General features: G+C 37.5%; 1 protein-coding gene across 2 annotated transcripts in view; it reads left to right on the forward strand.

The window, feature by feature from the left end:
- The first annotated feature begins 3,442 nt into the window (after positions 1 to 3,442).
- Positions 3,443 to 16,282, forward strand: part of LOC134583459 (B2 bradykinin receptor-like) — a 47,199-nt gene continuing 34,359 nt past the window's right edge. The window contains exon 1 of one of the 2 annotated variants that reach the window (XM_063440384.1): positions 3,443 to 3,531. The gene's annotated coding sequence lies outside the window, so the exon portion shown is untranslated. The remainder of the gene's footprint in view (positions 3,532 to 16,282) is intronic. The other variant, XM_063440385.1, reaches the window with a different exon arrangement.

Raw genomic sequence — 16,282 nt, forward strand, 5'->3', positions numbered from 1 at the left:
ACCTCTACCACTTCAGCTGAAATGCTATTCCATGCATCCACTGCCCTCTCAATAAAGTAATACATCCGGATATTATTTTTAAACCTTTGCCCCTCTAACTTAAGACTATGTCCTCTTGTTGTGGTAGTTTTTCTTTTAAATATATTCTCTTTTTTTTTTTTTCTTTTCTTTTTTTCGAGCGATCGCTGTAAAAAAGCATGACACATGAAACACATCAAAACATTTCAACTACAAGCATGGTACATTAGCGGGTTACTCAGGGTCTCTTTGCGTTATTCCACTTATTTTTTTGGGGGTATTAGTAACTAGGATTCCCTAATTTGGACTTGAGCGGTGTGGTAGTCTACTTCTATCTAGGGATCTGGCCTTAGGTCTTGTAGTGCCTCTTTGGTTTTAATGCGGTAACGCTGGTAGTCAGTAGCTTCAATGAGGCATTCTGTGAGGTATAAAATTAGCCTGCTAGCCTTCATGGGTGGTAACACTTTGCTTGGTACACTATAGTTTGGGTGGAAGGCCATGGGAGTGGGCCGCGCATGCATAGGTGTGCTTAAAGGAGGGTATAATGAACTCTAGTCCATTGCGCGTTGTGTGTGGGGGGGGGGATATAACAGAACTCAGGGGCTAGTCCATCAGCTTACGGAGCCAGTTTAGTCATTGGGAAGGGGTATGGGGATAAAATCAGCGTTATTGGCAACAGGTAGTCTTGCGGTCCACCAACAGTGTGGACTGCCAACATGGGTATCTGTAAGTCCTGCTCTCAGGTGAGTGAGGCGTTCGTCTCCCGTCTCCCCCTTCTGGGTACGAAAGGGGTGATCCCTGCAACTGTCAATGTTGGGCGTTCTGTTTGTCATGCTTGCTCCGCTGGTATGCCTAGGTATTGGAGAAAGGTAGGTGCTTCTGAGAGGCTTGTCAGTGTGTGCAGCTTACCGACTTTCTCGACCAAGATTCGGCGTGGGCCCAATTCTTAGGGGATGGAGTGCTTCTGCAATAGCTGGGTTATTGGCTCAAATGAACGTCGCCAGATAAGTGTGTGTCTAGAGAAATCCCGGAAGAAAATCAGCTGTGCCCCCTCAAACGACACTGTAGATGAGCCTCTCACCGCCCCCATTATTGCTCCACGGTCGGAGTCACGGGTCAGTTTTAGCAGGGTGTCTCTGGGCGCTTCGTGAGCGGCATTGGAAGCCTTGTTAAGACGGAAGCAGGAGTCCACCGCCACCAGCTTTGCCTGTTTGGGCATGAGCAGTGTGGCGATCAACCTCCGGCAGTAGTGGGGGAGTTCCGCCCCTGTGATCGCCTCTGGCACCCCCCGGATTCTGAGATTGTGGACTCTGGCTCTGTCCTCCATAGTGACTATTTGTTGCTTTAGTTGATGGTGCAGACTCTGCCAGTTCAGTGGCTGTTTGTGGCCCTGAACGTGGCCGGGAAGGGGGGGAGAGAGTCGGCAGCAGCGCTGTCATCGTCCAACGACGTTGGCATGTAGGCCTCAGCCGGCGCCATCTTGGCTGTATCTGGCAGCGAGGTTGTGCGGAGGTAATCTCCGATATCGCGGGTGCCCGAGCCCGGGTTCGCTCGATGTTTCGTTGACTTTTTCCCCATTATTTCAGGTGTCAAGCTGGTGCCTTTGGGGTTAATTTGCTGGGTCCGGAATGGTGGAAATCTCGGTTTGGTGAGTATAATTGTACGGAGCGTTCTCGGTGTGCGTCCGTCTCCTGCAAGCGCTGGCTCCGCCCCCCAATATACTCTCTTCTTTTATTGTGTTGATTCCCTTCATGTTTACGTGCCATATGGCAACCATGTAAGCAATGTGCCGTAGGTAGGTGCCTGCTCTGTACATCACATTGCCACCTATGATCGAGCGTCCTCTCCATTAGTATTCCAATTTTCAATCTAGTTAATAATCCCTAATTCAAGGAAAATTGCTATGAACTGATAATTAACAAAAAGCTGACGAGAGACTTTCAAACAAACACCAAAAATTGCAGCATTAACCACTAAGTTATCTTGTGCCATCTCACAGCTGTTAAATAAGATGTTTGTTTACCTACATACCAAAAGATTCGTACAAGTATTTAAAATGAGAAACTTTAAAACTTTTGTAAAATCTATGATAAATCTTTAATAAAGTAATTTTGTTGTGCTGCATCTTTTATTATGTAAATCTATTTAAGAGGTACCCGTTCATCACTTGTATATATCTAGCAAGGGAGAATTAAAAACAAACAAAACAAAAAAAACATTAAAAAAAAGTCATGACTCTTTAGGCACAAAATCCCCAAATGCAAAAAAAATAAGAAAATTAATAAAAAATAAAAGAATGGAAATTTATATATATCATCAATGATACATTATAGTTTTTATTGCTTAAGGAGATGATAATTAAATACTTACCTCATCCCAGCTTCAACATTGCCACTTTATCAGACTTTATGGGTGTTACAGTAATGCATTATTTGGGGCACATACTGGTGTTGCTGTTAAGGTACCACTTGACACTTCCGGCATTCGCAAAATTACATCAATTTTCTGTGAACTGTTTAGGTCATCTTATTGCGTTGAGCATTCCGTTGTGGGGCGAGCAACATGTGAATATGATTATACCTCTCTCCTTTTCACTATAAATGTTTGTATTGTGTGTTAGTTAGATTTGAGAAAAGCCCTTTGTGAGCTGAAACTTCCCATTGTAATTTCTATTAAATCTGCCTCTAGACTTATCTGATCGTGCCAAGTTCTCTTTTTTTTATGTCCTAATTTGAGAACACTTCCTTAAGCAGTGTAAAGTTCTGTAATGCCAACATACCAGCGTCATTGCCAGTGATTGCCATTTTATATATAATTATAGTAACCCATTTTCTAATCTGTAGTTGCTGTGATTGAGAGCAGGGGAACCACTTGTAGAAGGGTTTATCCACTCTCTCTTGTCTCTAAATTGTTGACATACAGATGTGTGCCATAGGTATGCAGAAAGTAGATTAACAGCTTAGGGTTCTGGCATATATTTTATATAGGCTTTTTACAAAGTCTACACTTGGGGTGCCCAAAAGGACGATCCCTGTATGTTGTAGAACTACAACTCCCATGATGCTTCACATGCCTTTAGAATAGCAAACATCATGGAAGCTGTAGTTTTAAAACATTTGGGGATCTACCATGGTCTAAACAATGCTCCTAGCACAATGTATAGATAATATTCTATATATTTTCACATAATCGAGTACTCATCATGATAGATAGGGACACTTTAAAAATAACATGCTTGGGAACATGCCGTTTTGATCTCAGGCTAAATTTGGGACAAAATTTGAGTGTAAAATGCTCTTGGATCCACTGCATGTGTTAAAATAAACTGTATGACTGACTGCATTACAGCTTCCTAAAACCACAACCCCATCTGTTTGATCCCTCCTCCGTGCTAAAGGAGTGTGTAATACAGACAGCATTTTACATTTGACCTGGGAGAGGAAGAGAAAAGGTTGAATTCTAACTTCCAAACATTTCCTTGTGGATCTGACTTTAAAAAGGTACAGTATTGCTCTTTAATTTTTAAATGTAAATAGACAATGTAGTGTTTTGTAAGAGTGATATCACGTTTTATTTGTGTAATAGATATGTTTTTTAATAATAAATGGAAAAACATTTTATCATGCTAAAGTGCTGGAGAGAGTAAACAAAATCTCCAGGTTAAATAAACCTCCGCGTTCTAGCTGATGGGTGAATATTTGAAACCCTGACATTGTCCTGTCCAATAAAGTGAGAATTTCTGGGAATCCAAAGTGCATTTGAAATTTAAGACCAATTTAATAGCCAGAATTAAAACAGAACTGACTAAGATTTTTTTCTTATTTGTCAGTTTTGACCCAATTTTTTTTTTAATATAATACAGTTGAATATTTTAATTTTAAAACGTTAATATTTTAATAATAATTATAGAGAAAACAGAAAAAAAAATTAAAGGATAGAAATGAATTATATTCAGTGGTTTACTGCTGTTAAATACATGACCATTTTGCATGGCAATATATTATGAGGAAAACAATGTTTTCTTTGGATTATTTCTTGGCAAGCTTGTGAATACAATCCTTCTTTTATACAATGATACATTACACTTGGGATATAAGCCTCTTTCTTCCAAGTGTGCTTGAATACATTAATCTGATTTTAATCATACCACACACATTTCTTCTTTTTTTTTTTTTTTGAGCTTTTTACTTTTTTTTATCTATACAGAGAGCAACGTGCTGTTGAAATGGAGAGTGACATTATTTTTTTTTAAGGAGCAACTGTAAAAATAATTAAGGGTGACTCATTCTATTTTCAAAAGTCTAAAATTGATGCATTGAAGAGGTTGCCTATGCAAGGTGCACTTTATTGGAATCACCAAATATATCACTTACACTTTTAATGTGTTGCAACCTATTTTTCAGAACATTTCGAGAGGCAAATGGGTGTGACACATACTGTACCACACTCAGACGTTGAGCAAACACATTTCCAGTAATATGGTTTATGATGTTTAGTCACTAAACTGAGAATAGTGGAGAATTGAGAAGGCTACACATCTTATGGAATAATACCCAAAACAATAACATAAAACCCCCAAATGTGTAAGTTCCTTGTCAGTTTTCCACAATCCCATTTGTATCTTCTTTTTAACTAGAAAGTTGCAAGCTCTTGTATTGGAAGGATGTGTTTTGGAGTCCCGTTTTATAATGTTTAGAGTCTTTGGTTTATTTACAACCTGTTTTTGTAGATGACCTTTTAGCATATAGCAAGACCAATAAACAAACGGCAAGGTTACACAATGGAACAATAGTTGGAGCGGAACATGCACAGAAAAGTTACAATTAGTTATGTAGACAGAAGTGGACTTGTTGCTATGTAAATGTGACATTACAGAAACGAAAAAAAAAAAAAAAAAACATTTTAGAGTACGGCTGTCCAATTGTGGCCTCAGCTTCCTTTCCTACAATTCTTCCCGAACCATGTTTATGTGAATTATAAATCGAGCAATAGCTCGCTGGTCAGGTATAAAAACCCTTTTGGAGATTTTTAAAGCCTCCGTTCTTAAGGTAAAGACCACTAGGATTAGAGCTGCCTTGGTGGGATGTAGATCCATATCCGTCAAACTTAAGTCAAGTTAAAGTGTAAAGTTTGGTCCATGTTAAGATGGCAAAATGGACATGATTTAAAGAAGTTTAAATGAGTAAAATAAAAACTTTAGTAAATATGAGGTTTGCCCGTTATGTTTGTTTTTAAGATACAGTAACTTGTTCTACTGAAAGATGCTCATTAAACCAGAATTTTAATTCAGGAAGGTGAATTGCATTGATGAATTTGTCTATCTTTATCTGTTTGTATTATCTTATATAATATCTAAAAAGTATGGACTGAATGAGTGAGCCAATGCATTTGTAAGGTAGAACAATGTGCATTGGTGCAGATGTGCAAAAGGAGTGCATTTAAGAGTAGAGACCAATTGTCTTCTCAGTGTCCCATAAAGATCACTACCTGATCCAATTTGGGCGAGTTTTATTATTTGGTAAAAGATAATTAATTTTTTTTCCGATATATATTAAGATATCATTATGTCAAATTACGCTATTTTTAAAGCACATTTGTTATGTTTTTATTAAGTAAACTTTAGTTGTCATATGAAAAAGTTAAACTTTGGCTTGTTAATTAAATGCTACATACACATATGGCAAATAGGTTAATAAGTGGATATTTGAAGGTAGCAATAGCAGTACATATACTGGAAGAATACAACTTATAGAAATATCTCTTTAAGCAATAATGTTCTTTAATAAGTGTTCTCTGCTGCCCCTGCTTGACTCATGTGATACATGTAAACAAAAAGAAAGGTATGCTGTCTGACAGATAAATTGTGAGCTGTAGAGCTGTAATGTGCAAAGTGAATGCTTTGAATCTTTCAGTTGGGGATAGATTTTGTGATCCCAGAATGGCAGAAGAGCAATATACCGAGCAAAAACTGAATGCCACATACAGCCCTTTAAATCTATTTAGATTCCCTCAGCTAGAAAGTCTGATGGCAGCATCATTGAGTCGATAACTGGGGCTCCCCTCTGTCAGCTGGGACCATAGTAAGTGGCCTGAGATTTACAGATGACCTGTATGCAGCACTCAAAGTGAGAGCTGTATGCAGCCCTGGAGACCATCAGGACCCAAAAGTCACCCTGCATACCCCTCTACCAATTGTGATCAGTGCTGGGCTTTCTACCAAGTAGTGATCACAGCAGAGACAGTTGTGTGATTGGGAGATCCCCCTCTCATGCTGTAATTGCACAGTACAGAGAGTTCTGTATCGTGTGACCTGAGAAATCCCTCTGCTGATGTCAGTACTGATGTCAATAGAAGGAAATCCCTTTCAGGTAGGCTTAAGGGTTGGATTAGGTACAAAAGCATAGATTTGGGGTATACTGTAAAATAATACAAATCTTTACATGAATAGGACACATGTGGTCTATGAACGTTACCATGGAAAAAAACACAGATAAATCAATATAACCAGCAGATTTATCTGAGGTTGGTAATTAAATAATTAAATGAAAGTGTCAAAATGCTTTTAGTTAAATAGCCTGGGTTGTTGTACTTTCTACAAATATATGTATTTTGCTGTGGTTTGGGATTTTGTGACAAATATTAAAAGTGTATTCTCAGCATGCCAAATGTTGCAAAGGATTATCTGGAAAAGTTTAATTCACTCCATTGCATTATAAGTTTAATAACTTCTAAAAAAATATTGAAATTTTAAATATATTGGGCAGTTTAACAACATGAAATAATGAATGAATCAATTTGGAGCTAATTTTCTTTAGTTCCACTTGTTGTGTAGAAATTCTTAATAAAAAAAAATAAAAAAAAGTTATGTGTTTGTGGGGGTCGGGGTTGTCATTTTTCTACTATTTCTCCTTTAAAATATATATATATATATATGTATATAATATATATATATATATATAGAGAGAGAGACACACAAACAGAAAGAATGAAATTGTGGTAGAATTAATGCTGTGTTGAATGAAGCGTTGTCTTTACAGACAGTCAGATAGTTTGCAAGTTTCCATCTAAAAGTTCCAAGTGCAGCGTGTTTGTGAGGCACCTCCCTGTTCTTTCAGAACTACCGTACAGCTGTGGGCTATGTAACAGATGTAGAAAGCTTAACCCTATGCTCAGACTAAGATACATATTGTCCCTGACCCTGTCACAGCCTAGTCAGTGAACATTATTGTACAGTGTTGATTCCAAAGAAAGAACTTTGTGGAACTTCGAGATATACTAAATTGAGTTTTTGAACTATAACAAAATAACCCAAAATAAGGATATGATACTTTTATTTTACGTATTATGGAAAATTATGAATTTTCCTTTAAACGGAGTTGTGCGATCTGAGCTGAATAAAGACTATGTATACTATGCGTATCTTCTTAATATAATCAATCATTCCATTGTTAGTCCAACTGTGTTTTCATCTATGTTCCCTGAGGCAGCTCCAGCTCTATAACTCTCATCACAGAAGCATGGCTACCCTAACAGAGCCTCCAAAATAAAGCTGTTCCTTTAACACTATTGTTTATCTCTGTCAAGTTTCCCAAATTATGAGAGGATGTCCTTTGTTTGGATCGTAATTCACCTTTTTTATTTTTTAAATTAATAATTTTATTAAGAAATGGAGCACACGTAAATTAATAAAAACAGAATATGTATAATTACAAATATATATTTTAAGAAATAATTTTCTGCAAACATACATACATATTTTATACATGGATGATACAAGTATCTTAAATAGACACATATTGTTAAATCCTTAAGTGGTTCGTGTCTTGGGTTTTATATTTATTTTACCTTATATCACACACTAAAAAAAAACATTTTTAGTAAAATATTAAACAGTTCTGTCACCGCCTAGGGTCAGAGTTTGCACAAATTTCCAAGACTCCTGATGCTGACTGATCCCCGGTCAATGTGGGGGCTGAGGGGTACAGGGAAAGGTAAATAATACCTACTTGAAATTTCCGTCGTGGCCACCGCCATCTTCTCCCTAACAGTTTTCTTCAGCTACTGGCCAGGACTCTACTCTCGTGCATGCGTGAGAGTACAAGAATGAGGTCTATGAAGGATCCTGCAAGATCTTCATAGAAAGAGCCTTTTTCTACTCAGCTGTTGATGACTGAGGGCTTGACAGGGCTTAACCAAGCTTTGTCATGTATAGGAAAAAACTAAGACAAAGTAGTCATTAGTTTGTCTTAGTATACCTTTTGACTGGATTAGAATTTCATTGAGATTACAACTCAGTCAATGTGAGTATTTCATAAAGATTTTATCTTTATGAAATATTAACTTTGGATGGGGTGTGACAGAGCTGCTTTAAAGACCAGACAAAAACTAGAAACAATCAACCCAGATACACCACCAAAACAAGGCAAAACCATTGTCAAATGCATTTAAAAATAATACAACAAGAAAAGACAAGTGAATCAGATAATAGAGAATAGCAGAAGAAGGGGGACCACAAAGGGAAAAAATGTTAAATGTCAAAATTTTATAAACATGGAAATGAATCTTGGAATGATGGGAAAATTACATTTTTTCATGAATCCTTCATAAATAAATTAGTTTTCCAATTCTAATCCCTTACAGGTAATCTTGAGAACTCATGGAATTGGCCATAAAACATATATACTCCTTAAATTGGTGCCATATTTTATTATGAGCAGAAAGTATTCCTATCAGGTCAGCGGTTCACTTCTCCATGTCATGAATGAACGGATTTTTCTTAATAACATAGTTCAGTCAGGAGTCTGATCCTTATATTAATAAACCTGTAGCTGTGCAAATTTTCTCTGGCAAAGTCTAGACACCAGTTGTGTTAGCTGGGTTGTGTTCAGTGCAGCATGTATAAGAGCCATATTTGGAATAATAATATAATAATATTATTTATTATTATCATTACATGTAGCCTCTTTTTTGTACTCCCACCAGTAATAAAAGTATGCTTACTTAAGGCCTCACTCTTGATAACATAATGGAGAGAGATATGGATAATAATGGACCAGTCTGACAGAGTCCAAGTACCACTTTGCTACACACTTATATCCATTTTCTTTAATAGAAGATGTCTCTCACGGTCTCTTCAGTCAATACCTTGCGAAGGTCTCAGTCTCCCAAAATCTTGAAATCTATTTTGTCATCTAAACATGGACTCTGCAGCATTTTATAAATACATAGAACTCTTACGAACATTCAGAAACATCTCTTATAAAGGAGTTAGAGTGGCGTCTTCACCAAATGTCACAAATCTGTCTCAGCAACCAACGGCAGCAAAGTTTGTCAATTCGCCTGAAGCATCCCGAACTTGTTATATATATATATATATATATATATCTCAATTGTTGGCTTTGCCCACTTTGATCAGTATCTCTAACCATCATTAGAAAATGTGTAAATTAGTCTGAAGCAGAGTTGACAGGTTTAGAGGGGAACAAATACATTATTTTATGTTCACCAATTGGGCATGCCTTGCCCATGAGTGAACAAGCTGTTTCAATATAAAGTGCAAAAAAGGGCGATGGAGGGCAACCTTGTCTTGGTCTGTTTTTAATTGGTATAGCTGAAGACCTTACTTCCATTGCAAAAATATTTTATTGTTTGATATCTATTTAGACTTTTTAAACCTGGAAAAAAAACCTTGAAGGGACACCAAATTGCTCAAGAACCTCCCACATAATCTCTGGTAAAGGTTTTCCATTTTTTAGAGGCTTACAATGTGTGTTTTGTTTAACAGAGCTTCACAGTGATAAAACTTGGAGTAAGGTTTTGTGAAAAAAGCAGTGCCAATTCCTAAGATTTTTTAACATTATTTTTACTTTGTGTTATGTCTATAGAAGAGGAAATCCTACAGATTTGATAAGCCAGGCCGAGTCAAGGAAACCAAGAGTAGGAAGGTCCTGAATAAGCCATTAGGGTGATGTGCATCAGCATTAGGGATTTATATAGCTACTAACCCCTGTAGATTGGTTTGAGTCCTTTTTATGCACCCAGAACATAGGTTATAGATAATTGACACAGTGTGCGGAACAGCAGGGAACAAACCCAGGATGGTGCAAAACAACAAGATCCTGAAATCTACTCAGACTTGCCATATCTGGGACTATTTGAAGGTTCAGTGTCTAGCACTTTACAAAACAGGCCTGTCTGCGAATACTCTGTAAACTAGTCCAAGAATTTCTGGAATTATCATGCAAAGCAGCCAAGGACAACTGACCGTGAAGGTTATATAAGTCAACCCGAAATAACCGAGGATACTGCAAACCAACTAGCATGCTGTGTACAGAAGTTCTAAAAGCCTACCCTGTCTGAGTATGCTACACAAGTCATTTCAGTAAAATCAGCCTTTCTAAGCATAGTAATAAAATCCAGGTAATTACTCTGTGGAGACGTACGTGAAGCTCCTTTTCATTGCTGCTCAGTAGTGAATTTCGGCCTCCTAAATGTCGTTTATTTGCGCGCAGTACTGTACACATTACACACACACACTATCTGTGTCAAGGAAAGAAACACTGTGGAATAGAGAACTCAAAGCAATAACACAGACATCTGGATGTCGTAAATCATTTGGCTCTTTGTTGCATTTTGCATGCAAGCAGGAAAACATTCTAAGATGAGTTATAAAGGACTGTGTGTTTCATGAATGCTTAACTATAACTGACGAATGTGGCATACCCTGAAGTTTACCTATATTCTAACTTCAGGGCATATTAACTCCATGCAAGGAGCAGAGAAACAAAGGATTGAAGATTTCTCCTTTAAAAACAAGCTACTGTTTTTAATAATGTACATATAATCTGAATTAAGTACTGTCAAATTTCAGTGTTTTAAACTCTCAAGAAGTTGAGTCAAAGCCATGCATTTAACGTCTTATAAATTACCAGACTACTGCAGTTCGGACATTTTTGAGAATTTTAGGAAGATGGAATCTTTTTGAAAAACTCATAGGTGCATTGAGAGTTCATTGAAATTCCCCACACACTCAGAAGATGTGAATGAGACAATGAAGTGACTACTTTTTTTGGCTAAATGTGGGAAATGGTGGAGTTTCACTGTCACATGTTGCCATCACCCATTAGATAACCCTCACGATGCCTGATGAGGACAGGTATCTTCACAGTAATGCTTACCATACGCCTATAGCATCTCAATGCATGAGAGTACATTAGTGATGGTGACTAAACCACAAGTTGAAGACTTGGCTACGTAGAAGAACATTGCACCACAGAGAAGATGCCCACAAAACTATTTCAAGCTTTATAGTTTTAACCTGTTCCCCAGCTTGCCCTCCTCCAAGCACGGCTGTGCAAGGATCTTTGTATACACAGGTGATGAAGCACCTTGCTGCCCCCCAAAAATGCATCTTCACATCTGTATCTCTTAACCCACCGGTTGAATTTCTCACCCCCTTTTTTGTTTCTTATCCGCTTTAGTATACCATGTTCATCACTTACAACCACCCTGTGTGTTTCTTACTTCCCTTCAGCCTCTTTGTGCATCTATTACTTCTTCCCTCAATCCTCTGTATCTCTTACCAAGCCACTCCTTGTCTCTCTGCCTCCCCCCCCCCCCCTGTTGTGGTCTCCTTCCTGTGTAACATGGCCAGGTGGACAGCGGTAGATCTTCTGAATCCTTTATCTGATCTGACAGGAAGTGTTTTTGAGCACATCCTGTCAGACTGGGTAGAAGATACAGAAAATCTTATACCATAGTCTGTGCTTCCCTCCCTAGATCTTGTGCCTCTCAGGCTGGCAAAAGAAAAATGCAAAGACCTCAAAAATTAGAGTTCTCCTTTAACTCTTTATTTGGGTCTCAAAATTGGATCACCCTTTTATTTTTTTGGGTCCCTGTTGGTAAGAATAGGGAGATTATATTAAACGGGCCACTGACATTGAGAAGAATTAAACTTAGCTTTGGAAAATGTAGTTTACCATATTTGAGAAATAGGTCACTGAACTAAATTTCAAATTGGAGAATGGGTCGCCAAGGACCATTGATGGATATTCTTTGTACCCAGATTTTTGTGAATCACATTTACTATGGCCTTTAAGGGATACTCCAGGCTCCAATATAACTTTAATTCACAACCTGACTGTAGACAGTCAGATAAACCACAAATAGGTATTGATATCCTTACTATATCCTTACTGGGTGCCCACTCCTTGCAATGCTGGTTGCTTTGTAGTTCAGATCACTTGATGTCAATGACTGATCTGTGTACATACATTTGATAAGGAAGTCTTTTTTCAGGAGTGGAGATGTGGCTAAAGAGGCATGCTTATGGTGCAGTTTTCTTACATAGTTACACTGTTACATAGGCTGAAAAAAAGACATGCATCCATCAAGTTTAGTCTCTTTTACATCTGTTTTTGCTGTTCAAACATCTGTACAGACTCTGATGAAACCACCTCTTCAGGCAGATAATTCCATATGCATATTGTTCGTACTGTTAAAAACAAAAAACAAAAAAAAACTTGCCTTTGGCTTAGACTAAATATAATTTCTTCCAGTCTAAATGCATGATCTTGTGTCCTATGTATAGTCCTGTCTATGAATAGATTTCCACACAACAGTTTGTATTGACCCTGAATATGTTTGTATAATGCTATCATATCCCCTCAGAGGTGCTGTTTTTCTAAGTTTAACAGATTTACATTTGTTAACCTTTCTTCATAACTAAAATGTTCCATTCCTTTTATTAATTTTGTAGCGCGCCAATATACTTTTTCTAGTGCCATGATATCCTTCTTTAGAACATTTGCCAAAAATTGCACAGCATATTCAAGGTGTGGTCTTACCAGCGATTTATAAAGAGGCAAAATTATATTTTCATCCTGAGAATTAATGCCCCTTTTTATATAGGACAATACCTTAATGGCCTTAGCGACTGCTGTTTGATATTGCACATTGTTGCCTAGTTTGTTGTCTATAACAATTCCCAAATCCTTTTTGTGTGTTGTTATCCCCAATTCACTGCCATTTAGGATGTAAATTGCTTGTGCATTTTTTATCCCCAAGTGCACAACTTACCATTTATCTACATTTGAGTAGATAAAGTAATATCCTTGTAGCGGAGTCCTAGTCCTAGCAGGAACTCTTCTCTGCTGGTTACACCAAAGTAAAGTCAGGAACAAATAAATAATAAATAAAAAAATCTAGTAGTCTTTTACATGTTTCCCTGCAGGGCCCATAGTCTGTGGGCTGGAGGCTGGCAAGCAGGCTTCTCCAGGAGTTCGTGGCAAACTCGAATAAAAAGGGGAGTTTGCCACAGGAATATTTATTAATTGTTTCCCTTGCGGTTTCGCACTTAAGTGGTTGGTGTCAACATTTTAATGGGGCACAGGGGTGTATGTCCGGGAGACAAATGGAGTCCGTTCGTATGAAGTCTCCCGAACAGACAAAGAAGAACCACACAAAATAACAGTAGGAAAACACACGAAAGGTGGAAGTTTTATAACAGTGGGGGTACGGACAGCCAATAAAGGGAAATAAAAGTGTCTAGCAAACGTCAATTTTGCTTCAATCCTGTATTACTTTACAGGAAAGTAATATCCTGCATTACTGTACAGAATTTTGTGTCATCTGTAAACACTGAAACATGGCTTTCAATGCCTATTTCAAGATCACTGATAAATATGTTAGATAGAAGTTATCCCAGAACATGACCCTGAGGGACACCATTTGCCACTTTGTCCAGGTTGAAAATTAAATGACAACTCTATCTTTGTTCTACCGATGAAAAAGATTTTTCATCAAGACCAATTTCTTTTTGTCTGAACACGAACATATTCTGTGGAACATCGACTGCAACACCCTGATCTATACTTCTACCTACATCTTCGTAGAACGCAATTTAGTTAGTTTGACATAACCTATGTTTCATAAAGCCATGTTGATTATATCTAATAATGTTCTTCCCAATGAATTGTTGAATATTGTGCTTTAATAACCCTTCTAATACTTTCTCAGCCATGGAAGTCAAGCTCACAGGTCTATAAATTCCACGTCATGATTTTGAACCTTTTTTGAATGTAGGAACCCCACCTGCCTTAATTCAATCCTCTAGTGCAATTAGTGAAAGAAAAAAATCCTGAAAATATTAAAAGCAGAGGTTCACTTATTTCTACACTTACCTCATATTATTTTATAATGTCCTTTACAATCAATAAATATTTGCTTCTGCAATTTCTGAAGGGGTAATGGCTTTGGGAAATTAAAAATCCTTTCACAGAGGAAACATTAAAATCAGCCCAGAAGAGCTGCACCCTATACTTTACTAGAGTTAAAAACCATGAATCCCTTGACGCTACAAATAGCCACTTTGTCTCAATTTTTCATAAATTAATCTGGGGATATTAGTCACTAATCCACAGTAAAAAAAAAAAGCAGCTGAATTTTGCACCTCTGGGGATGCGTGATGGAAATAAAAATGAAGTAATGCAGTTAATTAGATTGATCAAAAAATGTGTGATATTCAATGTATGTAGTTCCCCTCCCTTCAGATCACATGGGGCTTTTCCGAAACATTAGGGATGTTACAGAGACATGCAATTTGTACCACTTAGTATATTATATCTATTTACTTATGCATTATTTAGGAGATTAGAATACGTCATGTAGAGATACATTTTCACAGAAGATTTTAAAAATTGACTTTTGACTTTTCTCCAGTTCAGTCTGTCATTTGTTAATACTATCTACTCTTTACAAGTTAAGAAATATCTGTATATTTAAAAATTACCCGTCAGAAGATTGGCATAGCTGTCCTCCTCTCAGAAGCTACCTGACTGGTTCTGAAACTTTATTGGGAGAACTTGGAGGTATGAGGAGAAGTGAGCCTAATTCAGGCTTTTGTATCAATTAGTTATGCAACAGCTCTCCCATGAATATCTTGATGAGAAAAATGGTGCCCAATTTTGAAACTGAATATTTATGACATAATTAATGCTGCATTAAATAGACACTGCTTTAGAAAAAAATATATTGAAAATAATCCATATACAGGTGAGTATCCTGCACCAAAATACAGACTGGTATCGTCAAGGCTAACCTATCTTTAGTATGCAAACCCAAGCAGAGACAGCACAGAAGTCGGTACCGATCCTTAGAGTATCCAGACTAGCACTAAGAATATACAAACAGAACAGAGGAGTCGTGAACAGGCCAGGGCCAAGGAGCACAAAATCTAGAGACAGGCCAAAGTCAGGAGTACACAGTGCCCTCCAACAAGCCATAAACACAGGGAATGCACTCTCAGATATACAGGCACCACTACACCTCGACTTCCTGTGGAATGAGTTTAAATAGCATCTGACATTACCAGCGTGACACCAAACTTATTGATCTACCATACTAAAATGACGCTGAACTTGTGTGTCATTACTGATGGTAGGACTGATATGAGGTCGGTATTGTAGTTAAGTCATTTTGCTTTGCATCAATATTGTTGCAGGACCGGTGTAAGGTTGGGACTATGACTAAGTCTTTTTGCCTCGCATCGATTTTGATGCAGGATCAGAGTACAATCCAACATTGGGCATTAGAATGACGCCGTGACACTTGGTGACACTTAGTCTCCTCCATTATTGTCTACCTCAAACAAGAAGTGGTTTGAGGCAGGTCATCTAATGTCGGATTGTTCTTTCTCTGCTATGGCTAGGGCCCTGCACATTCCACTATATAAATTGTTTGGCTCAAACAGGTACCGTCATTCTTCCACAAAAATTAATGGGAATCACTTGTACATACACTAAACAGGCATCTAGTTGCATTTTTTTTTCAGTGTAGTTTCAATTCACTTGACTAAAGAATCACGGCCATGCTCAATAAGGTTGTGTAGTGCTGAAAATGGTCTTAAATGTAGCTTCCATTGACATATGGAGTAAATGCAGGGCATGCTCAGTACAGTTTAGCTTAGTACATTGGCTTCAATGTTTGGGACATAAGCAGTAATACAGCTTTGTGTTCAAAGTTTTGTTCCAACAAAACTAAAAATATAGGGATAGTGGAGTTGAAAGAGTAAAGATAAGAAATACAAATATTTTTTCCTACTTTTGAGGCCATCTAAAGTAACTTTAAAGAACTGTATTATTTATTTGTCAAGCAAAACGTCTCTTCATAATTAGGAATGTAATTACCTTATTGATCAATATTCTCCTTTCCTCCAAGTACTATCTACCTTATAGAGTACATTGTGGTTGCATTAACTTAAAGGAAC

The sequence above is a fragment of the Pelobates fuscus genome, chromosome 13 (genome assembly GCF_036172605.1).
Source record: "Pelobates fuscus isolate aPelFus1 chromosome 13, aPelFus1.pri, whole genome shotgun sequence".
In the NCBI taxonomy this organism is placed as follows: domain Eukaryota; kingdom Metazoa; phylum Chordata; class Amphibia; order Anura; family Pelobatidae; genus Pelobates; species Pelobates fuscus.